This window comes from Rhinoraja longicauda, chromosome 35 (assembly GCF_053455715.1).
Source record: "Rhinoraja longicauda isolate Sanriku21f chromosome 35, sRhiLon1.1, whole genome shotgun sequence".
NCBI lineage: Eukaryota > Metazoa > Chordata > Chondrichthyes > Rajiformes > Arhynchobatidae > Rhinoraja > Rhinoraja longicauda.
Genome location: NC_135987.1, coordinates 8,930,469 through 8,956,830, shown reverse-complemented (window position 1 = coordinate 8,956,830; position 26,362 = coordinate 8,930,469). Strand labels below are relative to the sequence as shown.

General features: G+C 47.1%; 1 protein-coding gene across 3 annotated transcripts in view; it reads left to right on the top strand.

Annotated features, from left to right (window-relative positions):
* LOC144609981 (rho GTPase-activating protein 22-like) overlaps positions 1-26,362 on the top strand; it is a 343,649-nt gene that overhangs the window by 255,312 nt on the left and 61,975 nt on the right. The gene's annotated exons all lie outside the window — the stretch shown is intronic.

Genomic DNA, 26,362 nt, shown 5'->3' with positions numbered 1-26,362 from the left:
AATGTTTCCTGAATCTTAATGCCCACTCATTAATCAATGCACTTAGACCTCGTAGATCAATACAGCAAGCTTTAAGGCTGCTGGCTGAAATAATAAATAATCAAACTTCCTCACTTGAGGCTACAGAAGCTTTAGGAAATAATCAGCTGATGTCCATTCAACTCTGATTCCTCTCTCTCTCCCCCTGTCCCCCTGTCTACCTCTCTCTCTCTCTCTCTCTCTCTCTCTCTCTCTCTCTCTCTCTCTCTCTCTCTCTCTCTCTCTCTCTCTCTCTCTCTCTCTCTCTCTCTCTCTCTCTCTCTCTCTCTCTCTCTCTCTCTCTCTCTCTCTCTCTCTCTCTCTCTCTCTCTCTCTCTCTCTCTCTCTCTCTCTCTCTCTCTCTCTCTCTCTCTCTCTCTCTCTCTCTCTCTCTCTCTCTCTCTCTCTCTCTCTCTCTCTCCCTCTCTCCCCCTCTCCCCCCTCTCTCCCTCTCCCCCCCTCTCTCTCTCTCTCTCTCTCCGTCTCTGTCTTTCTCTCTCTGTCCTCTCTCTGTCTTTCTCTCCCTGTCTCTCTCTCTGTCACTGTCTTTCTCTCTCTCTGTCTCTCTCTTCTTCCCCCCTCCCACCCCCCACCTCTTCGCACCTGAACATAATGTATAATGGCACACTTTCACTGTTACGCAAGGCTTCTGTAGAAACTAAGCTTTCAGCATTAAGATTCAAGTGTGTTTATTTGTCACATGCATTAGATATGAACCAGAACAATGAAACACTGACTTGCTGCAGCTTTCCAGGCACATTAAATTACAACAACAACAACACTCAATACTGTACACAAACGACATCGGTTATTCAATGTAAAGCAGGTCACGATGGTGCAAATACTAGAGTACGTCGAGCAGCCATGTTGCTGCATTGGTGAGGTAGGAATGTAGTTAGGGTCGATCAAGAACCCTGGTGGTTGATGGCAAGCTGTTAGTGAGCCTGGAGGTAATCTCAGGTTCTCAGGCATCTGTACCATCTACTTGAGACAGCACAGAGTTGCCGGGGTGGTGTGGGTCTCTGACGATATTAGCCATCTAAAGGCAACACTTCCTGCAGATCCCTGCAATGGGACTAGCTCAGATGGGGCATCTTGGTCAGCATAGATGAGTTTCTCACCTTCAGCTCTTCACCTTTTATCTCCAGTGGTGTTGCCTGACCTGCTGAGTTACTCCAGCACTTTGTGTCTATCCAAGGTTGGGACAGAGGCCCTGTTTCCATGCGATATGACTCCACGACTCTGCATCATCTGACTCCAATGCTACAGATCTCGTCCTCACAAGGTTGCAGGCCACCTGTTTCATCCAAGGTTTCTGGTTAGCAGACATTAGGGGGTGTAATAGCAACACATTTCTCTACACATTGAGGGCGGGCACGGTGGCACAGGGGTAGAGTTGCTGCTTTGCAGCGCCGGAGACCCGAGTTCGATCCCGACTACGGGCGCCGTCTGTACGGAGTTTGTACGTTCTCCCCGTGACCTGCGTGGGTTTTCTCAGAGATCTCCGGTTTCCTCCCACACTCCAAAGGCGTGCAGGTTTGTAGGTTCATTGGCTTGGTATAAGTGTAAATTGTCCCCAGTGTGTGTAGGATCGTATTAATGTGTGGGGAGCGCTGGTCAGTGCGGACTCGATGGGCCGAAGGGCCTGTTTCTGCGCTGTATCTCGAAAACTAAAAACATAAACATTTCCTTATGAAGTTGGTAACAACTATAGTTTATTTGATCCGGTTCGTTGCTGAATCCTTGAGCCTGACCCAGTCTAGATTTAGATTTAGATTTAGAGATACAGCGCGGAAACAGGCCCTTCGGCCCACCGAGTCCGCGCCGACCAGCGATCACCGCACATTAACACTATCCTACACACACATGGGACAATTTTTACATTTACCCACTCAATTAACCAACATACCTGTACGTCTTTGGAGTGTGGGAGGAAACCGAAGATCTCGGAGAAAACCCACACAGGTCACGGGGAGAACGTACAAACTCCGTACAGACGTCTACCGAGCGCTAGCTGTCACAGAGTCACATTCCTGCCTCTCCTCACCAGCTCCACGCAATCCTCTTCACAGGAGCTGCACTTTTCAGTTGTTGCCTCCATCCAAACAGGAGCACAGCCAGGTGGTTTGATTTGCCAAAGTGTGGGTGAGGAGTGAAGCAATAGGTGTCTTTGATGGTGGAGCAGCAATGATTGAACCTTGCACAAAATGCTGGGGTAACTCAGCAGGACAGGCAGCATCTCTGGAGAGAAGGAATGGGTGGCGTTTCGACCTTCAGAGTTCTTGGTCCTCTGGTGCTGCAGGAAACTTGCAACGAAGGAGATCTTATCGAAACGTATAAGATTATTAAGGGGGTTGGACACGTTAGAGGCAGGAAACATGTTCCCAATGTTGGGGGAGTCCAGAACAAGGGGCCACAGTTTAAGAATAAGGGGTAGGCCATTTAGAACTGAGATGAGGAGAAACTTTTTCAGTCAGAGAGTTGTGAATCTGTGGAATTCTCCGCCTCAGAAGGCAGTGGAGGCCAATTCACTGAATGCATTCAAGAGAGAGCTAGATAGCGCTCTTAAGGATAGCGGAGTCTGGGGGTATGGGGAGAAGGCAGGAACGGGGTACTGATTGAGAATGATCAGCCATGATCACATTGAATGGCGGTGCTGGCTCGAAGGGCCGAATGGCCTCCTCCTGCACCTATTGTCTAGTGTCTATTGTCTATTGCTGATGGTAGGAAGTCAGCTGTCGTCACAGTAAATGGGAAAATGGGCAAATTGGCAAAAGCGCAAATTGGAGGAACAGCACCTCATATTTCGCTTGGGCAGTTTACACCCCAGCGGTATGAACATTGACTTCTCCAACTTCAGGTAGTCCCTGCTTCTCCTCTCCATCCCCTCCCCCTTCCCAGTTCTCCCACCATTCTTCCTGTCTCCGACTACATCCGATCTTTGTCCCGCCCCCTCCCCTGACATCAGTCTGAAGAAGGGTCTCGACCTGAAACTAAAAACATCAGTCTGAAGAAGGGTCTCAACCCAAAACGTCACCAATTCCGTCTCTCCCGAGATGCTGCCTGACCCGCTGAGTTACTCCAGCATTTTGTGATACCAGTGACAGTATGTGGGGTTGGTTTGGAAATATGATGAATCATGGCATTCCTTGCAAACATTAAGGTTTCCGCCCAATGAATTCTGCTGACCTTAAGGCCGGCCAAATGTAACGTTGCAGTTTGTGACTCACTAATATGGGCTGCCATGACTCAAGACAGATGCTTCTTCTCTGACCACTGTTACGAGACCACTTCACACCAGCGAACCTATAAATCGAAAGGATGAGAAAAAGAACTTTTGTTGCAGAGATAGACACAAAGTGTTGGAGTAACTCAGCCGGTCAGGCAGCATCTCTGGAGATAAAGAATAGGTGACGTTTTGGGTCGGGACCCTTCTTCTGACTGTCCCCACCTGGAACGTCACTTATCCTTTCTCTCCAGAGATGCTGCCTGACCTGCTGAGTTACTCCAGCACGTTGTGTCTATCTTGGGTATAAACCAGCACCTGCAGTTTTTTTGTTTCTACATCTTAACCCATTGTCATAGTTGTCCATTGGTTTGAGCTGTTTGGGGTTGGGAGATTGGTGGATGGATCCTCATTTTTAGTCTTTAACTTTCACTAATGTATTATTTTTCTAAGAGATTACCCTGCATTGTATACAAAGCATGCTGCTACACCACACAGTTGCTGGGTAATTGTGTCAGGCTCTCAGGAGCAGCAGGTCCATCATTGCTCAGCTGGTCTCTCGGCTGCTTGGAACACTTGAAAGTCATAGAGTGATTCAGTGTGGAAACAGGCCCTTCGGCCCAACTTGCCCACATCAGCCAACATGCCCCAGCTACACTGGTCCCACCTGCCTGCGTTTGGTCCATATCCCTCTAAACCAGTCCTACGCATGTACATGTCTAACTGTTTCTTAAACGTCGTGATAGTCCCTGCCTCAACTACCTCCTCTGGCAGCTCGTTCCATACACCCACCACCCTAAGTGTGAAAAAGTTCCCCCTATTAAATCTTTTCCCTTTCACCTTAAACCTAAGTCCTCTGGTCCTCGATTCCCCTACTCTGGGCAAGAGACTGTGCATCTGCCCGATCTATTCCTCTCATGATTTTACACGTCAATGGCCCAAACCTGATTTCTTGCATCTGACGCAGTTGGAAGTAACTTGCAGCTGTACAGAGTTTGTTTCGCCCACCAGTCCAATTGACTCGATGTAGCCATACCAGTGCCAAACTAGTTCGTATCTTTTTCCGTGGTTCAGGAACAAAAAGCACAAGTCCCCTCGCAACTGCTGTTCCATGTCGGGTGTGTGTTCAACAGGGTGGTGCCCATGAAAATAGGAGGCATCCCATCCCTTTCAAAAGCAGGCCAACCTTAGCCTGACATCCCACAACATTATCTTACCAGGCCAAACCTGAGGAGCACCTTCAGCAACAGACTGGTTCCGCCAAGAGAGTGAGAGAGTGTGTGAGTGTGTGAGAGTGAGAGAGTGAGAGAGTGTGTGAGAGTGTGAGAGAGAGTGAGAGTGAGAGAGTGTGTGAGAGTGTGTGAGAGTGTGAGAGAGTGAGAGAGTGTGTGAGAGAGTGTGTGAGAGTGTGAGAGAGTGAGAGAGTGTGTGAGAGAGTGTGTGAGAGAGTGAGGGAATGTGTGAGAGTGTGAGAGAGTGAGGGAATGTGTGAGAGTGTGAGAGAGTGTGAGAATGTGAGAGTGAGAGAGAGAGAGAGTGAGAGTGTGAGAGAATGTGAGCGAATGTGAGAGAGAGAGAGAGAGAGAGAGTGAGAGTGTGTGAGAGAGAGTGAGAGTGTGTGAGAATGTGAGAGAATGTGTGAGAGAGTGAGAGTGTGAGAGTGTGAGTGAGAGTGTGAGAGTGTGAGAGTGAGAGAGAGTGAGAGTGTGAGAGTGAGAGAGAGTGAGAGTGTGAGAGAGAGTGAGAGAGTGAGAGTGAGAGTGTGAGAGTGTGAGAGAGTGAGAGTGTGTGAGAGAGTGTGAGAGTGAGAGAGAGTGAGAGAGGGAGTGAGAGTGAGAGAGTGTGAGAGTGTGAGAGAGTGTGAGAGAGAGTGAGAGAGTGTGAGAGTGTGAGAGAGTGTGAGAGAGAGTGTGAGAGTGTGAGAGAATGTGTGAGAGTGTGAGAGAGAGAGAGAGTGAGAGTGTGAGAGAGAGTGAGAGAATGTGAGAGAGAGTGAGAGTGTGAGAGAGAGTGAGAGAGTGTGAGAGTGTGAGAGTGAGAGAGAGTGAGAGAGTGTGTGAGAGTGTGAGAGAGTGTGAGAGAGTGAGAGAGTGTGAGAGAATGTGAGAGAATGTGAGAGAGTGTGAGAATGTGAGAAGAGTGTGTGAGAGTGTGAGAGAAAGTGTGAGTGAGTGAGAATGTGAGAGTGTAAGAGAGTGAGAGAGTGAGAGTGTGAGAGAGAGTGAGAGTGTGAGAGAGAGAGAGAGAGTGAGAGAGGGAGTGAGAGTGAGAGAGTGTGAGAGAGTGAGTGAGAGAGTGGGTGTGAGAGTGAGTGAGCACTTGTGTGTCCACGTGCAAGTAAATGATCCCTCCTCTCTTCCTCACAATCCCCTTCCCTCCCCCACTTCACCCCACATCAACCCTCATTCATTCTAGCAAGCGGCTTGCAACAGGAAACTGAGCATTAATTATTTTAGTGTGTGCCGTAGATGGATGTGGTGAAGGGGATGAGTGTGTCAGCTTCCCACCAGTGGCTCTGCTGTCTGGTATTCTCCCCGCACATACCTCACAGTGCAGACAGTGAGTGAGTAAGGGAGAAGTGCTGTGTGCCGATGATCCGCTCTTCACGGGATTCACTCGGACTTTCCCAGTCTGTCTGTGACTGGGTTTGAAAGGAGCAGGACCCCCAGAGCTCACGGCTAGTTCATGCTTCGCTGCGCTCCCTCAACAGCTGGGAATGCCTCTCTATCCGCCGTAACTTTGTGTTGGAAGATAGCATCGGACTGCCTCTGGACTTAAGTCTCGACTCTGTCTTGGGCATTGATCCTGCAGTAGTTCAGCAGCAGAGACAAGAGAGAGAGAGAGAGAGAGAGAGAGCAGCATCATCTGCTGTCCCTCTGATCTCCGGCAGATTCACAATAATGCCTTTCTTCTCGGGCAAATACATCAAGAAGAGGATAGGCTTCAGTGGGGGTAAGTTGGAGTCAGAATCTGTGTTCACTTAACATGCTCAACGTTTCGTCCTCTAATCTACCAAATGGCAATGTGCAGCTCTGGAAAGCATTAATGTTCATATCAAATATCATCGGCATGTGAAGCTTGTTTAGGGACATTTAACTGGTTGCAGCTGGGCTTAGCAATTTAAAACGGTTTTCAATTTGCTCATTATTTGTGTGGAGGATATCTGCAGTCTGTCTTGGATGGTTGTCAACGTTTGGTTAAATCCACATTGGCCAATTTTATGGTGAGATGCTCTCCCTTCATGCCTGGGGATGTGACAGTGCGTTCTCAAAGTTACCAGCGCCGGCCGGCTTATTCAGAGTTACTAAAGGTCGACACAAAGTGCTGGAGTAACTCAGCGGGTCAGGCGGCATCTCTGGAGAGGATGGAGAGGCGTTTTTTCGGGGGTCGGGACCCTGTCAGTTACAGGCGACCTCCTCCTCTCGGGACCCCTCCACAGTGTCCAACATCCGATCCTGAATGAAATGGACCACCCCTCCGATTAACCTGTTCACTGCCAAGATTTTTTTTTTCTGACCCGAGTATACTGGAGGATTGCACTGAGCAGGTTAAATATCGGCGAGGCTAAAGCTTTGGTTTCTGGATCCTGGCATATTTCCATGTCTCTCCCCGGCTACTGTACCGGGATGAACTAATATCTCGTGTAGGAAGAAACTGTGCGGATGCTGGTTAAAATCGAAGGTGGACACAAAATGCTGGAGTAACTCAGCGGGTCGGGCAGCATCTCAGGAGGGAAGGAAAGGGTGACGTTTCGGGATGAGACCCATCTTCATCCATTCCTCTCTCCTGAGATGTTGCCTGACCCGCTGAGTTACTCCAGCATTTTGTGAATCGTATAATTATGCTCTGAGGGAGGTTTCACTGCGCCACAACTTGGGCACCGATAACCATTCAACGTTCTGACCACACTTTCTTGTGATCCCAAAAGCAGCCCGCTGCCAACCCCCCCCAAATATCATCTCACCCCCTCCCCTCGAGTCACGCCTCCCCTCTCTAAACGCACTCACATAGAATGTTCCGCTGTACAGCACAGGTACAGGCCCTTCAGCCCTCGATGTCTGTGCTGAACATGATGCCAAGATAAAGAGATGTGCAAGGAGCAAGACATTGTGGGCTGAATGGCCTGTTCCTGTGCTGTACTAAAATCATTTGGACGGTTTTACCACCTCAAAAGGCACTGGATAATTTCAGGCTGGCGTACTGCTGGTGTACACAGGAATGTTCCCAGGATTCACATTCCCTGTGTTGGACCTCCTGGATACAACTTTTAATAATAATATAATATATATATAATATAATATATATATATAATATATATATTATATATATTAAATATACTATATATACTAAACTTTTAGTTTAGTTTAGTCTGGAAACATCCCTTTGGCCCACCGAGTCCACACCAACCAGCGATCCCTGCACATTAACTCTATCCTACACCCCTTAGACAATAGACAATAGACAATAGACAATAGGTGCAGGAGTAGGCCATTCAGCCCTTCGAGCCAGCACCGCCATTCAATGCGATCATGGCTGATCACTCAATCAGTACCCCGTTCCTGCCTTCTCCCCATACCCCCTCACTCCGCTATCCTCAAGAGCTCTATCCAGCTCTCTCTTGAAAGCATCCAACGAACTGGCCTCCACTGCCTTCTGAGGCAGAGAATTCCACACCTTCACCACCCTCTGACTGAAAAAGTTCTTCCTCATCTCCGTTCTAAATGGCCTACCCCTTATTCTCAAACTGTGGCCCCTTGTTCTGGACTCCCCTAACATTGGGAACATGTTATCTGCCTCTAATGTGTCCAATCCCCTAATTATCTTATATGTTTCAATAAGATCCCCCCTCATCCTTCTAAATTCCAGTGTATACAAGCCCAATCGCTCCAGCCTTTCAACATACGACAGTCCCGCCATTCCGGGAATTAACCTAGTGAACCTACGCTGCACGCCCTCCATAGCAAGAATATCCTTCCTCAAATTTGGAGACCAAAACTGCACACAGTACTCCAGGTGCGGTCTCACCAGGGCCCGGTACAACTGTAGAAGGACCTCTTTGCTCCTATACTCAACTCCTCTTGTTACGAAGGCCAACATTCCATTGTTAGCCTGCGTGGGTTTTCTCCGAGATCTTCAGTTTCCTCCCACACTCCAAAGACGTACAGATATGTAGGTAAATTGATTTGGTATAGGTGTAAAATTGTCCCTCGTGTGTGCAGGTAGAGTGTTAATGTGCGGGGATCGCTGGTCGGCGCGGACTCAGTGGGCCAAAGGGCCTGTTTCCACGCTGTATCTTTAAACTAAAGTAAACTATGGACAATTTTACATTTATACCAAGCCAATTAACCTACAAACCAGTACTTCTTTGGAGTGTGTGAGGAAACCAGAGATCTTGAAAAGAACCCATCCATGGGGAGAGCATGCAAACTCCGTGCAGACAGCACCCGTTGTCAGGATCGAACCCGGGTCTCTGGCGCTGTAAGCGCCGTAAGTCAGAAACTCTACCGCCGCGCCACCGTGCCTCCCTACTCCCTGTGGAGATTATCCCTGGGAAGACACAAAATGCTGGAGTAACTCAGCGGGACAGGCAGCATCTCTGGAGAGAAGGAATGGGTGACTTTTCAGGTCGAGACCCTTCTTCAGACTGAACGAACCTGGACGAAGGGATGAGGTGATCACTGCTGCGGTTCAGTGCCGTCTGTAAGAAGGTGTACACCCGAGGGTCAGGCACTGTGGTGGCACTGGCGCCATTCATGAAGGCTCTTTGGGTGAGGGGCTGGCTCTACCTCGAGGAATTGTAGGCCCCACGAGCCTTTAACAGCTTCTTTCCTGGTGTTCTAGCATCTCCTATTGTAGCACACAGATAGTTTTGTTTAGTTTAGACATACAGCATGGACACAGGCCCTTCATTCCATCGAGTCCATGCCGACCTTCCCTCTCCTATTCACACTAGTTCTGTGTTATCCCACCGCCTACAAAGGCAAATTTACAGAGGCCTATTCACCCACACAACCGCACGTCTTTGGGGGGAAACCAGAGCACCGGGAGGAACCCACACGGTCACAGGGAGGGCGTTCAAACTCTACACAGACAGTACCCCAGGTCAGCACGGTGGCGTACCGGTAGAGTTGCTGCCTTACAGTGCCAGCGACCTGGGTTCGATCCTGACTATGGGTTCTGCTGTATGGAGTTTGTACCTTCTCCCTGTGATCGCGTGGGTTTTCTCCTACGTTCCAAAGACGTGCAGGTTGGTAGGTTACTTGGCTTGGGTAAAATTATAAAATTGTCCCTTGTGTGTAGGGCAGTGCTAGTGTGCAGGGATCGCTGGTCGGCGTGGACTCGGTGGGCCGAAGTCTGAAATAAAGTCTGAAAGGTTAGTATGGAACCCGGGCCTCTGGCGCTGTGAGGCAGCAACTCTACTGTGAGGCAGCAACTCTACTGTGAGGCAGCAACTCTACTGTGAGGCAGCAACACTACTGTGAGGCAGCAACTCTACTGTGAGGCAGCAACTCTACCAGTGGGGCCACCGTGCACCGCCTTTCCCCCAAGACCGACCTTTGAAGACAATGGACTAGATGTGTCCCTCACCAGCCTCTGCAAGGTTCACGCTGACCACACCGTTAAACACCTGCACCCCTCTGCTGCAAGGCACAGTGCACAGTGAGTGGCTGCCGACTCTGCGACATTATACTGCAAATGCATGGCAGATGCAGTATAATGTGGATAAATGCGAGGTTATCCACTTTGGTGGCAAAAACAGGAAAGCAGACTATTATCTGAATGGTGGCCGATTAGGAGAAAGGGGAGATGCAGCGAGACCTGGGTGTCGTGGTACACCAGTCATTGAAAGTAGGCATGCAGGTGCAGCAGGCAGTGAAGAAAGCGAATGGTATGTTGGCATTCATAGCGAGGGGATTTGAGTATAGGAGCAGGGAGGTTCTGCTGCAGTTGTACAGGGCATTGGTGAGACCACACCTGGAGTATTGCGTACAGTTTTGGTCTCCTAATCTGAGGAAAGACATTCTTGCCATAGAGGGAGTACAGAGAAGGTTCACCAGATTGATTCCTGGGATGGCAGGACTTTCATATGAAGAAAGACTGGATAGACTCGGCTTGTACTCGCTGGAATTTAGAAGATTGAGGGGGGATCTTACAGAAACTTACAAAATTCTTAAGGGGTTGGACAGGCTAGATGCAGGAAGATTGTTCCCGATGTTGGGGAAGTCCAGAACAAGGGGTCACAGTTTAAGGATAAGGGGGAAGTCTTTTAGGACCGAGATGAGAACGTTTTTTTTCACACAGAGAGTGGTGAATCTGTGGAATTCTCTGCCACAGAAGGTAGTTGATGCCAGTTCATTGGCTATATTTAAGAGGGAGTTAGATGTGGCCCTTGTGTCTAAAGGGATCAGGGGGTATGGAGAGAAGGCAGGTACGGGATACTGAGTTCGATGATCAGCCATGATCATATTCAATGGCGGTGCAGGCTCGAAGGGCCGAATGGCCTCCTCCTGCACCTATTTTCTATGTTTCTATTAGCAAACAGGCAGCATTTGTCAGCCTAAATGAAGGAGAGGCATTTCAACGTCTCTGTGTGGTGAGTCCTCAAGAGGACCCTACCACCATCAGATGCAGAGGAGCACGCTGACACTGGAAGTGCTGTGGCTCTTCAGCACAGTGCAATGTGCACTGCCTAATGATGCCCTTGCACTCCCATTTGGGCAAGTTAATTATTTTTTTTTGAGATTAATCTACTCTCCCATTGACAACCTTCCTGTGGGAGAGCTGTGGCTATTTTGCGCGACTCTCTCACTCGAGTACCCTCAGGGAAAGCAGCGTACAGTACTTTGAATGAATTGCATGTCATGTATCAGCAGATTCTAACAGGCATCGAGCGAGCACCAAACTGTGGTCAAGGCAAATAGCCTGGATGTTTATGTAAGGAAACAAGATAAATGTGCAGGAAGAAAGGGGAAGATGAAGGGTAAGATGGTGTAGATAGAAGGGAAGGAGGTTTGTAATTATTGGATCACGCTATGTCATGGAAATAAATACCTTCGATTTGTACCAGCATCTGCAGTTAGTTTCTTACGGTATGTCACTGAATGGTCTGTTTGAGAACGGCACGCTCTGTAAACTCCTGTCAAACGTTCTCCCCACTTTTACACTCATCCAGCACCGAAATGGGCCCTTCGGCCCAACTTGCCCCATGCCAGCCAAGATACCCCATCAACACTAGCCCCACCTGCCTGCAGTTGGCCCATATCCGTGAACCTGTCTGCGTGTTTCTAAAACATTGCGATTGTACACACAGCTCCACAGATTCAGTTCCAAGGTGAATAAAAGCAGTGGCCTTGACTCACTCTTGCAACCAAAGGCCAAATTCCCCCCCTGTTTCAGATTTAATTCCTCATTGGAGTATTACAGAGTTTATCCATTGTGGAGTGCACCATCTGGAAGAGTGTTCTATCTTTGTCTCTGTCGCAAGAGGCAGGGGGAAGGTTTTTATTCACTGACCAAGGTCAGTTATTCACAACTCAGTGAGCCAAGAGTCAACCTTAGCCCAGTGGTGCCTCTCACTCCTCTAGGTCTGAACTCCAGCCTCCTCCTAGGAAGAAACTTTAATTCACCAAGGAGAGAAACTGCGGTGCTATCTGCTTGCAGGTGAGTGTAGACTAGAGATTCCCCTGTTTACCTGAAACTAGATTAGTTTAGTTTAGTGTAGTGTAGAGATACAGCATGGAAACAGGCCCTTCAGACCACCGGGTCCACGCCGACCAGCGATTACCTTTACACTAGTTCTATCCAACATACTCGGGACAATTCACAGAAGCCAATCAACAGACAAATCTGCACGCCTTTGGAGTGTGGGAGGAAACCAGAGCACCCGGAGAAAATCCACGCGGTCAAAGGAACAACGTACAAATTCCATACAGTCAGCACCCATATGGGCGGCACGGTGGCGCAGCGGTAGAGTTGCTGCCTTACAGCGAATGCAGCGCCTGAGACTCAGGTTCGAACCTGACTACGGGCGCCGTCTGTACGGAGTTTGTACGTTCTCCCCGTGACCTGCGTGGGTTTTCTCCGAGATCTTCGGTTTCCTCCCACACTCCAAAGACGTACAGGTATGTAGGTTAATTGACTGGGTAAAATTTAAAAAATTGCCCCTAGTGTGTGTAGGATAGTGTTAATGTGCGGGGATCGCTGGGCGGCGCGGACTCGGTGGGCCGAAGGGCTTGTTTCCGCGCTGTATCTCTAAATCTAAAAAAATCTAAAATCTAGTCAGGATCGAACCTGGCTCACTGGTGTTATAGGGAAACCAAAGATTTCTCTTAAATCCCATCTTTAGTAATCACCACAAGCACTATTCCACGACTTGATCGCTCTCCTAAGTTTCTTCAGAATTTGTTCCTGAATTAATTGGTGACTTTCTTCACGTATGATCCTGTGTAAGCAACATTTCCACATTCATTCTGATGCAAGGACTGTCACCTACGATCACACTATTCCAAGTGCCCTCCTTCCGAGAAATGGAACCTTGTTTCATAATCACTTCACCAATGATCTCCAAAATGCCTCTGAGACAAGTAGATTAATTGGGTAGGATAAAAACTGCAGATGCTGGTTAAAATCGAAGGTAGACACAAAATGCTGGAGTAACTCAGCGGGTCAGGCAGCATCTCGGGAGAGAAGGAATGAGTAACGTTTCGGGTCGAGACCCTTCTTCAGACTGATCAAATCAGACTGATCTTCAGTCTGAAGAAGGGTCTCGACCTGAAATGTCACCCATTCCTTCTCTCCTGAGATGCTGCCTGACCCGCTGAGTTACTCCAGCATTGTGTATCTACCTTAGATTAATTGGGTCGGGCTTCAAGGCTTCCTCCATGGACCATATGGTCAATAAGCCAACCAGGCACTCTCACCTGGGATGGTAGGGTTCAAAGTCTACCCAGACTTTTGGCAGGCTCGTTGATTAACGTTGGACAGGTTTGTATCTCGAAGATTGTCTGAAGAAGGGTCTCGAGCCGAAACGTCTGGCTGGAGGTCTGGCTGAGTGGTCTTCTTCTGCTTGTAATTTGTATGAGGCCAACCTGACTGATAGAACGATCAATCAACCAGAGCAACATTTTTCTGTCGGGAAAACGAGGGACGGGTTGCAGAGAGCGGAGCTTCCCATCTACCAACCTAAAGGTGCTCCGAAATGAAGATTCACAGAGGAAGCCAGTTCTCGGAATCCCCCGGCCTTCACAAACTTCATTAGTTCGGTTTGATACAAACTGTGCATCCACACCAAGTATTTGTGTGGACAATGAAAATGGGGGCAACAGTCCAGAGTAGAAAGATCAACGTCAACACTTCACAGCGGCACAGTGACACAACGGTAGAGTTGCTGTCTGACAGTGCCGTAGACCCGGGTTCTATCCTGACTTCGGGTGTTGTTTGTATTTAGTTTGTACGTTCTCCCTGTGACCGCGTGGGTTTTCTCCAGGTGCTCCAGCTTCCTCTCACACTCCTAGGACCTGCAGGTTAATTGGCCTTTGTAAATTGCCCCTGGTGTGCAGGATGCGAAACTGGGATAACATCGTACGAGTGTTCAGCTGGTCGTTGGTCGGCGTGGGCAGATGGGCCTGTTTCTCTAAACTAAACTAAGAAAGTGGTTTGGACCTCATTATGTTCTAATCAAACCCCTTTTACACAGATGAATCGGAGATATTATTTCATTGTTTTAACGGCTTTATAACTCTTTGAGAACTGAGACTTCATCTTCAAATGCTTAAAACACTGATACAATATTGAATGTGCATCAAAGCCCTTCAACTGGCATGGACCTCAAAACTTATTTAAACGTTGAAAAGACTGTCTGAACATTGCATCATGAACAGAAGTTTTCCTGCAATGTTAAGATACCAAAATGAGCCACATGTTAATTGCCCACAGCTAAATCAAGACAGTGATTATTTTATGAATTGCATTTTGTTTAATGATATCCTGAGCATGAGAATACATATTGACGGGCGTGATTCGTCAAAGGCTGATTTATTCCAGATAGTGCTCTCAACTGTTCATTCAGAAATACCAGAGCCTGGAGGCTCATTATCAGAAGCAATGACTTATAAGGCAATTATTCACAAAATGCTGGAGTAACTCAGCGGGACAGGCAGCATCTCAGGAGAGAAGGAATGGGTGACGTTTCGGGTCGAGACCCTTCTTCAGACTGATCGCTCTCTCGACCTGAAACGTCACCCATTCCTTCTCTCCTGAGATGCTGCCTGACCTGCTGAGTTACTCCAGCATTTTGTGAATAAATACCTTTGATTTGTACCAGCATCTGCAGTTATTTTCTTACACTTATAAGGCAATGGTGGGAAGTACAAATATTACCGAGCCAAGGAACATAGTTCACTCATGACCTGCGAGGATGTGACTGAACGTTGAAATGTTGTGCGGTGTTTATATTGGGATCAGATTCAGAGTAGGATTGGACAAATACAAGATACTGCCCATTTAACCCCTGGGACATGGCAGGTTGCCGAGACAGGACGTTGCTGTTGCAATTGCTCCCTCTTGTGCTGCGCTCCAGACTGGACGTATTCTCCTCCAGGATACAAAGGAAAAGCAATTACTGCGTGTCCGGGGTTGCTGTAACCAGCTCTTGTTGGTGAATTGTGCCTGATGGAGTCTTGCGGCACAGACGGAGGCCCTTCGGCCCAAGCAGTGGCTGTGGACCATCGAGCACCCAATAATGCTTTGTTTATCACTGTACCTCGCTACACGTGACGAAAAAACTAAACCCAACTCGACTCAAACTTCAACCTTTATTCGCCCCACCACTCACTGTTGATTTTTGGCCATTCATCTACATACAATATACATTAATGACTTGGATGAAGGGATTAAAAGTACCATTAGCAAATTTGCAGATGATACAAAGCTGGGTGGTAGTGTGAGCTATGAGGAAGATGCTATGAGGTTGCAGGGTGACTTGGACAGGTTGTGTGAGTGGGCGGATGCATGGCAGATGCAGTTTAATGTGGATAAGAGTGAGGTTATCCACTTTGGTGGTAAGAATAAGAAGGCAGATTATTATCTGAATGGTGTCAAGTTAGGAAAAGGGGACGAGATCTGGGTGTCCTAGTGCATCAGTCACTGAAAGGAAGCATGCAGGTGCAGCAGGCAGTGAAGAAAGCCAATGGAATGTTGGCCTTCATAACAAGAGGAGTTGAGTATAGGAGCAAAGAGGTCCTTCTGCAGTTGTATAGGGTTCTAGTGAGACTGCACCTGGAGTACTGTGTGCAGTTTTGGTCTCCAAATTTGAGGAAGGATATTCTTGCTATTGAGGGCGTGCAGCGTAGGTTTACTAGGTTAATTCCCGGAATGGCGGGACTGTCGCATGTTGAAAGACTGGAGCGGCTAGGCTTGTATACACTGGAATTTAGAAGGATGAGAGGGGATCTTATCGAAACGTATAAGATTATTAAGGGGTTGGACACGTTGGAGGCAGGAAACATGTTCCTAATGTTGGGGGAGTCCAGAACCAGGGGCCACAGTTTAAGAATAAGGGGTAGGCCATTTAGAACGGAGATGAGGAAAAACTTTTTCAGTCAGAGAGTTGTGAATCTGTGGAATTCACTGCCTCAGAAGGCAGTGGAGGCCAAGTCTCCGAATGCATTCAAGAGAGAACTAGATAGAGCTCTTAAGGATAGCAGAGTCAGGGGGGATGGGGAGAAGGCAAGAATGGGGTACTGATTGAGAATGATGAGCCATGATCACATTGAATGGCGGTGCTGGCTCGAAGGGCCGAATGGCCTACTCCTGCACCTATTGTCTATTGTCTATTGTCTAATTTACAGTGGTCATTGAACCTACCAACCTGCATGGTCATTTGGATGTGGGAAGCAGCTTCTTAAGTGGGTGGAACAGTGGCACAGCAGGTAGAGCTGCTGCCTCACAGCGCCAGAGAGCCAGGTTCGGACCTGACCTCGGGTGCTGCCTGCGTGGAGTTTGCACGTTCTCTGACCAGGTGAGTTTCCACTGGGTGCTTCATCTCCCGCCCACATCCTTAAAGATGTGAGGATTTGTAGGTTAATTGGCCGCTGTGAATTGCCTCTGACGAATGGGGAACTGCTGTGAACAGGTGACCGACGGTCAACATGGATTCAGTGGCCTGAAGGGCCTGTTTCGATGCTGTACCTCTAAACTAAAACTAAACAGATAGAGCACCCCATTCAGGCACGGGGAGAATGTACAAACTGTGCACAAACAGCACAACAAGTCAGAATTCAAGCAAGCTGCTGGAACTGCGCAGCGACGGTTAGACCAGCTGTGCCACAGTCTGTGTACTTTGGTGTGAAAGGTGAAGTTATGTCATGTAATAGTCACCATCAAAGCGTCCAATTTTTAATATTACACCCAGAGCAGATGGATCTGTACAACTCATAGAGTCATCGAGTCATAGAGTGTGGAAACAGGCCCTTCGGCTCAACTTGCCAACTTGTCCCATCTACACTAGTCCCACATGCCTGCATTTGGCCCATATCCCTCTAACCCTGTCCTATCCATGTACTTGTCTAATTGTTTCTTGAACATTGGGATAGTTCCTGGATGCGAGGTGAGTACGCTTTTGACTTGTTCTCACCAGAGTACGATTGTTGCTGGCAAAGCCACCATTTTGTTGTCCATCCCTATTTACGTCAGAATTGGCTCCATTGGGGAGTCAGAGCCACCTACAGGCCAGACCGGGTAAGGGCGGCTCATTTCCTTCTCTAAAAGGCATGAATGGACTGAAGAGTGCTTGACCACATGCTGTTAGTTTCATGATTATGTTGGTGCTTTTACAAAATCCATGATCTATTTACTAAATTGAATTTAAATTTCCCTTGATGGGAAGCTACCTTGATGGGATTTAAACTCCAAATGAATGTTGTAGGAAGGAACTACAGTTCCTGGTTTACACCGAAGATAGACTCAAAATGCTGGCAGAACCAGCAGGTCAGGCAGCTTCTCTGGAGAAAAGGAATAGGTGACGTTCCACATCCAACAATGGACCATTGTGGGCTCCATGGTGGGTCATCGGTGCGGCTATGATTGTTCAGAACATTTTCATACCTCTCGTGGTGCAGCGGTAGAGTTGCTGCCTTACAGCGCATGCAGCGCCGGAGACCCGGGTTCGATCCCGACTACGGGTGCCGTCTCTACGGAGTTTGTACGTTCTCCCCGTGACCTGCGTGGGTTTTCTCCGAGATTGTCGGTTTCCTCCCACACTCCAAAGACGTAAAATTGTCCCTAACCTCTAGTTTCCCTCTCCCCTGTCTCTCAGTCTGAAGAAGGGTTTTAACCCTATTCCTTTTCTCCAGTGATGCTGCCTGGCCCGCTGACTTACTCCAGGATTTTATGTCTGTCCACATGAATGGTCCTGAGTAATAACATTGAGATCATGGCACCAGCAAACTCATTGATTCCCATGGTGAAAATGAACAGCTTTGGGTTGGAACTATCTGTATATATTCTTGGAGGTGAGGGAAATTGAACAACATAGTGTGACGATGAATCGCTATGAAGTAAGCGTGCGTTTGTTGGATGAAGTGATCTTTCTCTGATCCCCAGTCACGAGGCACCACTGCACAAATAATTAGGCATCATATCAACTTCCTAATGGGATCCAGTTGGTGTAACATGACTTATGTTAACTCCGTCCATGATAACCGGCAACATTACCCACAGGAAATAACATGAGAGAGAGGATATTGTTGTCTGGTGATTAACACCCATTGGAGCAGACTTTGATGTTTGAGATTAATATAAATCTTCTGGTGTGACTGAAAATACGTTTCCCTGAAATTCACTCTTTTCCAGAATTGGTATCCCAAATCTGGAATGTGTGTTGGTAATGTTGACTCATACGACGGTGGTGAGGAAAGTCAAATAGGAAACTGCTTACGCTTGTAATGGGAAGCATTTGCAAACTGTGAACAAAAATAATCAGACCTGAGAGATTTAATGTTTTTTAATTATTTTCTGCTCAAAGTATCTGTCAGGTGTTGGGAGGAACTACAGATGCTGGCTCGAACCGAAGATAGACAGCGAAAGCTGGAGTAACTCAGCGGGTCAGGCAGCATCTCTGGAGAAAAGGTTTGAAGAAGGGTCTCGTTCCAATAGACATTAGACTATTGCAGGAGGAGGCCATTAGACAATAGGTGCAGGAGGAGGCCATTCAGCCCTTCGAGCCAGCACCGCCATTCAATGTGATCATGGCTGATCATTCTCAATCAGTACCCCGTTCCTGCCTTCTCCCCATACCCCCTCACTCTGCTATCCTTAAGAGCTCTATCCAGCTCTCTCTTGAATGCATTCAGAGAATTTGCCTCCACTGCCTTCTGAGGCAGAGAATTCCACAGATTCACAACTCTCTGACTGAAAATGTTTTCCCTCATCTCAGTTCTAAATCGCCTACCCCTTATTCTTAAACTGTGGCCCCTTGTTCTGGACTCCCCCAACATTGGGAACATGTTTCCTGCCTCTAACGTGTCCAACCCCTTAATAATCTTATACGTTTCGATAAGATCTCCTCTCATCCTTCTAAATTCCAGTGTATACAAGCCTCTTCGCTCCAGTCTTTCAACATACGATAGTCCCGCCATTCCGGGAATTAACCTAGTAAACCTACGCTGCACGCCCTCAATAGCAAGAATATCCTTCCTCAAATTTGGAGACCAAAACTGCACACAGTACTCCTGGTGCGGTCTCACTAGGGCCCTGTAGGTTCCGAAACGTCACCTATTCATTTCCTCCAGAGACGCTGCCCGTCCAGTTGGGTCACTCCAGATTTTTGTGTCTCTCTTTGGTTTAAACCAGCATCTGCAGTTCTTGCCTGCACAAGTGTTGGTCCTTTTTTGTTCCAGCTTTTCTCGCCTATGAAGACATCTCCGAACTGTCTCCACGCACAGATTTGCAACAGATAGAGTCTTTAGCTGATATTTAATTTTGAACATGGTGCAGGATTTATTGAGCTGTCAACAATGCGCAGCACGTAACGGGAAAGCCTTCACTGGCATTCACATGTCATCTGACCTTGAATCTGAGAGCGCACCTTCATGTGTAACATGCACTTGGTTTGAAGTCTATAAATAGGCGGGGAGCGTTGCTGTCAACCGGGTTTATAATTAGAAAAAACACTGTCGTTGAGCGGAATCCGGCATTTCACTAAATGACTGCTGACGGTTTTGTTTGGAAGCGCTGTGCGGAATAAAGAAACGTAATAGCAGGGACCTAGGTCAGGATCTGCTGAGCCCAGCTGCTGCTTCATGGCCTGGATTTACTTGTGGTTGGGTGTAAGCGTCTAATTGCCCGATATTAGTTTCACCCCGGTCTGTTGCCAAGCCCTTCCTGCCAACCAGCAGCGTTGCTCAGGGGTGACCTTGCTGGGAAGGGGAAAGAGCGTTAACCTTTCAACGGCCAAGGTAATAACGCTCGATGCGTATTGTCTCCCTTTTAAACCTTGGCGCTAACACGCTACCCGTGAGATCCCTGTGTGAACACTAACCAACCAGTCCGTGACTCGGGTGAGAGAGCATGTTGCAGAACTCTCGTGGGAGAGAGGAGGAGAACTTGGATAGAGTCTGTGCAGGAAGCAGGGTGGGAAGAAGTGTAGTCCAGATAGTTGTGGGAGCCACTGGGTTTGTAATGGATGTCAGTCGATAGTCGATCTCCTGTGATGGAGACGGTGAGATCAAGAAAGGGGAGGGAGGTGTCGGAGATGGTCCAAGTGAATTTGAGTGCAGGATGGAAATTAGTGGTGAAGTCAATGAAGTCAATAGACAATAGGTGCAGGAGGAGGCCATTCGGCCCTTTGAGCCAGCACTGCCATTCAATGTGATCATGGCTGATCATTCTCAATCAGTACCCCGTTCCTGCCCTCTCCCCATACCCCCTGACTCCGCTATCCTTAAGAGCTCTATCTAGCTCTCTCTTGAATGCATTCGGAGAATTGGCCTCCACTGCCTTCTGAGGCAGAGAATTCCACAGATTTACAACTGTCTGACTGAAAAAGTTTTTCCTCATCTCAGTTCTAAATGGCCTACCCCTTATTCTTAAACTGTGGCCCCTTGTTCTGGACTCCCCCAACATTGGGAACATGTTTCCTGCCTCTAACGTGTCGAACCCCTTATTAATCTTATACGTTTCGATAAAATCTCCTCTCATCCTTCTAAATTCCAGTGTATACAAGCATAGTCGCTCCAGTCTTTCAACATATGACAGTCCTACTCCACCTCTGGTGACTTCCATACTGGTGTGTCACTGAAATGAATGGGTGGGTTAGCATATGATGAGCACTTGACAGCACTGGGCCTGTACTCGCTGGAGTTTAGAAGGTTGAGGGGGGACCTCACTGAAACGTACAGAATAATGAAAGGCGTAGGTAGAGTGGATGTGGAAAGAATTTTTCCACTTGTGGGGGAGTCTAGGACCAAGACTCATAGCCTCAGAATTAAAGAGCACTCTTTTAGAAAGGAGGTGAGGATGAACTTCTTTAGCCAGAGGGTAGTTAATCTGTGGAACATTGCCACAGGGCTGTGGAGGCCAAGTCAGAGGATATTTTCAAGGCAGAGATGGACAAATTCTTGTTTGGAACGGGTGTCAAGGGTTATGGGGAGAAGGCAGGAAAGTGGGATTAGGATTCAGAGATCAGCCATGATTGAGTGGTGGGGTAGACACGATGGGCCGAATGGCCTAATTCTACTCCTTTAACTTGTGAATGGAAGGCACTCACACTGCGGGCTGCTCCACCAACTCCATCCATCAGGGAGCCACGTTCTGTACTATTCGTTTCTTCTGCTGTTTGTGTTTCCCGAGATGGGTTGGACAGGCTAGATGCAGGAAGATTGTTCCCGATGTTGGGGAAGTCCAGAACAAGGGGTCACAGTTTAAGGATAAGGGGGAAGTCTTTTAGGACCGAGATAACATATAACATATAACATATAACAACTACAGCATGGAAACAGGCCCGTTCGGCCCTACCAGTCCACGCCGACCATTCTCCCTGACCTAGTCTCATCTACCTGCACTCAGACCATAACCCTCTAATCCCCTCTTATCCATATACCTATCCAATTTACTCTTAAATAATAAAATCGAGCCAGCCTCCACCACTTCCGCCGGAAGCCCATTCCATACAGCCACAACCCTCTGAGTAAAGAAGTTCCCCCTCATGTTACCCCTAAACCTTTGTCCCTCAATTCTGAAGCTATGTCCCCTTGTTGGAATCTTCCCCACTCTCAAAGGGAAAAGCCTACCCACGTCAACTCTGTCCGTCCCTCTCAAAATTTTAAAAACCTCTATCAAGTCCCCTCTCAAACCTTCTACGCTCCAAAGAATAAAGACCCAACCTGTTCAACCTCTCTCTGTAGCCTAAATGCTGAAACCCAGGCAACATTCTAGTAAATCTCCTCTGTACCCTCTCCATTTTGTCGACATCCTTCCTATAATTTGGCGACCAGAACTGCACACCATACTCCAGATTCGGCCTCACCAATGCCCTGTACAATTTTAACATTACATCCCAACTTCTATACTCGATGCTCTGATTTATAAAGGCAAGCATACCAAACGCCTTCTTCACCACCCTATCCACATGAGATTCCACCTTCAGGGAACAATGCACAGTTATTCCCAGATCCCTCTGTTCCACTGCATTCCTCAATTCCCTACCATTTACCCTGTACGTCCTATTTTGATTTGTCCTACCAAAATGCAGCACCTCACACTTATCAGCATTAAACTCCATCTGCCATCTTTCAGCCCACCCTTCCAAAAGGCCCAAGTCTCTCTGTAGACTTTGAAAATCTACCTCACTATCAACTACTCCACCTATCTTAGTATCATCTGCATATTTACTAATCCAATTTGCCACACCATCATCCAGATCATTAATGTAAATGACAAACAACAGTGGACCCAACACAGATCCTTGGGGCACTCCACTAGACACTGGCCTCCAACCTGACATACAATTGTCAACCGTTACCCTCTGGTATCTCCCATTCAGCCATTGTTGAATCCATCTTGCAACCTCACTATTAATACCCAACGATTTAACCTTCTTAATCAACCTTCCATGTGGAACCTTGTCAAATTCCTTACTGAAGTCCATATAGACAACATCCACAGCCTTGCCCTTATCAATTTCCCTAGTAACCTCTTCAAAAAATTCAAGAAGATTAGTCAAACATGACCTTCCAGGCACAAATCCATGTTGACTGTTTCTAATCATCCAAATAATTATATATATTGTCCCTAAGTATCTTTTCCATTAATTTTCCCACCACAGACGTCAAACTAATAGGTCTATAATTGCTAGGTTTACTTTTAGAACATTTTTTAAACAAAGGCACAACATGCGCAATGCGCCAATCTTCCGGCACCATCCCCGTTTCTAATGACGTTTGAAATATTTCCGTCATAGCCCCTGCTATTTCTGCACTAACTTCCCTCAATGTCCTAGGGAATATCCTATCAGGACCTGGAGACTTATCCACTTTTATATTTTTCAAAAGTGTCCGTACCTCCTCTTCTTTAATCCTCCTAATTTCCATCACTACTCTACTTGTTTCGCTTACCTCACATAATTCAATATCCTTCTCCTCGGTAAATACCGAAGAAAAGAAATTGTTTAATATCTCCCCCATTTCTTCCGGCTCAGCACATAGCTGTCCACTCTGACTCTCTAATGGACCAATTTTATCCCTCACTATCCTTTTGCTATTGACATATCTGTAGAACCCCTTGGGGTTTACTTTTACATTACTTGCCAAAGCAGCCTCATATCTTTTTTTCGCTTTTCTAATTTCCTTTTTAAGATTCCTTTTACATTCTTTATATTCCTCAAGAACCTCATTTACTCCCTGCCGCTTATATTTATTGTATATCTCCCTCTTTTTCCGAACCAAGTGTCCAATTTCCCTGGTAAACCACGGCTCTTTCAAATTATTATTCTTTCCTTTCCACCGAACAGGGACATAAAGACTCTGTACTCTCAAAATTTCACCTTTAAATATCCTTCATTTCTCTATTATATCCTTTTCATAAAACAACAATTTCCATTTCACTCCTTTTAAATCCTTTCTCATCTCCTCAAAATTAGCCTTTCTCCAATCCAAAATCTCAACCCTTGGTCCAGATTTGACCTTCTCCATAATGATATTGAAACTAATGGCATTATGATCACTAGACCCAAAGTGCTCCTCAACACATACCTCCGTCACCTGACCCATCTCATTTCCGAACAGGAGGTCCAACACTGCCCCTTCTCTGGTAGGCACCTCTACGTATTGCTGCAAAAAACTATCCTGCACACATTTTACAAACTCCAAACCATCCAGCCCTTTAACAGAATGTGATTCCCAGTCTATATACGGAAAATTGAAATCACCCACAATCACCACTCTGTGCTTACTACTAATATCTGCTATCTCCTTACATATTTGCTCTTCCAATTCTCGTTCCCTATTTGGCGGTCTATAATACACCCCTATAAGTGTTGCTAAACCTTTCTCTTTTCTGAGTTCCACCCAAACAGCCTCCTTAATCGAGCCTTCTAGTCTGTCCTGCCAAAGCACTGCTGTGATATCCTCCCTGACAAGCAATGCAACACCCCCACCTCTTGCCCCTCCGATTCTATCACATCTGAAACAATGAAATCCTGGAATATTTAATTGCCAATCGCAACCCTCCTGCAACTATGTTTCACTGATCGCCACAACATCATACTTCCAGATGTCAATCCAGGCTCTAAGCTCATCCACCTTTCTTTCTTACAGTGCTCCTAGCATTAAAATATACACATTTAAGGGACCCATCATTTCTTATTCTCAGTTTATTTCTTTTCCCTTCTTTCTCTCCTACATATTGGGTCTGAGTGTTTCCCTTTTCTGCCTCCTGCCTCACACACTGCCTATTAGCTATCTGTGTTTGAGTCCCTCCCCCCAACTGTACTAGTTTAAAGTCTCCGCAGTTATTTTAGCAAATCTCCCCGCCAGGATATTGGTTCCCTTTCTCATTTCTGATGAGAAAGTTTTTTTTCACACAGAGAGTGGTGAATCTGTGGAATTCTCTGCCACAGGAGGTAGTTGAGGCCAGTTCATTGGCTATATTTAAGAGGGAGTTAGATGTGGCCCTTGTGGCTAAAGGGATCAGGGGGTATGGAGAGAAGGCAGGTACAGGATACTGAGTTGGCTGATCAGCCATGATCATATTGAATGGTGGTGCAGGCTCAAAGGGCCGAATGGCCTACTCCTGCACCTATTTTCTATGTTTCTATAACAGAGTGGAGCATAGTTTGTTAGTTCTGGGCCAATATGCATGGTCAGGGTCCTCTATATAGTGGGGTGGCAGTCATGTGAAGCTGGCCCCCTAATACTGTCAGCAGTTTAGTTTAGTTTAGTTTAGTTTAGTTTAGGGATACAGCACGGAAACAGGCCCTTTGACCAACTGGGTCCGTGCTACCAACGATCCCCATATATTAACACTATCCCACACACACTAGGGACAATTTTTACATTTACCAAGCCAATTTACCTACATACCTGTACGTCTTTGGAGTGTGGGAGGAAACCGAAGACCCCGGAGAAAACCCATACGGACACGGGGAGAACGTACAAACTCCGTACAGACCAGCACCCGTAGTCAGGATCGAACCCGGGTCTCTGGCGCTGTGAGCACCATAAGGCTGCAACTCTACCACTGCGCCACCGTGCCGCTCGCATTTGTCGATGAACTGTGCCGTCGCTTGGCCGAGGGCTGATCTTATAGAGGTGCAGAACATCACGAGCAGGAGAGGTAGTGTGAATGCGCACGGTCTTTCTCCCAGTTTGGAGAATCAAGAACGTGATATAACGTGAGAGGGAAATATTTAATCGAAACCTGAGGGGAAACCTTTTAGACAATAGACAATAGGTGCAGGAGGAGGCCATTCAGCCCTTCGAGCCAGCACTGCCATTCAATATGATCATGGCTGGTCATTCTCAATCAGTACCCCGTTCCTGCCTTCTCCCCATACCCCCTGACTCCGCTATCCTTAAGAGCTCTATCTAGCTCTCTCTTGAATGCATTCAGAGAATTGACCTCCACTGCCTTCTGAGGCAGAGAATTCCACAGATTCACAACTCTCTGACTGAAAAAGTTTTTCCTCATCTCAGTTCTAAATGGCCTACCCCTTATTCTTAAACTGTGGCTCCTGGTTCTGGACTCCCCCAACATTGGGAACACGCAAAGGTTGATGAATAAATGCTAAGCCAGAGAAGTGGTTGAGGCAGGTACAATATTTAAGTCATTTGGATGGATACATGGATCGGAATGTTTTGGAGGGATATGTGCCAAACTCGGGCAGGTGGGACTAGTATAGATGGACATCTCGGTCGGCCTCCAGCATGGGCAAATGGGACTAACTAAGATGGGCAATTGGTTGGCATGTTTGATCTGACTATCCTTGATCGGACTTTGCTGGCTTTACCTTGCACTAAACATTATTCCCGAATCATGTATCTACACACTGTAAGTGGCTCAATTGTAATTATGTATTGTCTTTCCGCTGACTGGATAACACAGAACAAAAGCTTTACACTGCAGGAAAATAACTGCAGATGCTGGTACAAATCGAAGGTATCGCAAAATGCTGGAGTAACTCAGCGGGTCAGGCAGCATCTCAGGAGAGAAGGGGAGAGAGATAGGAGAGAGAGATAGCTTTTCACTGTACCTCGCTCGGTACACGTGACAATAAACTATACTAACCTAAACTATGGCAAAGATGGGCCAAAGGGACTGTTTCCGTGCTATATGACTCTTGTAGCTTTTGATTATAATACACTGGGGAAAGGGTAAACAATAGATAATAGACAATAGGTGCAGGAGGAAGCCATTCGGCCCTTCGAGCCAGCACCGCCATTCAATGTGATCATGGCTGATCATTCTCAACGATGCCAAGGGAATGTGTTGGTTGCTAGCCCCACCTACCCCAGGTAAGGATGTGAGGTGTGGAATATTCATACCTTCACACTCCTATGTGTCTACTGTATCTGCCTCTCTCTCCCATGACATCAGTCTGAAGAAGGGTGTCGACCCGAAACGTCA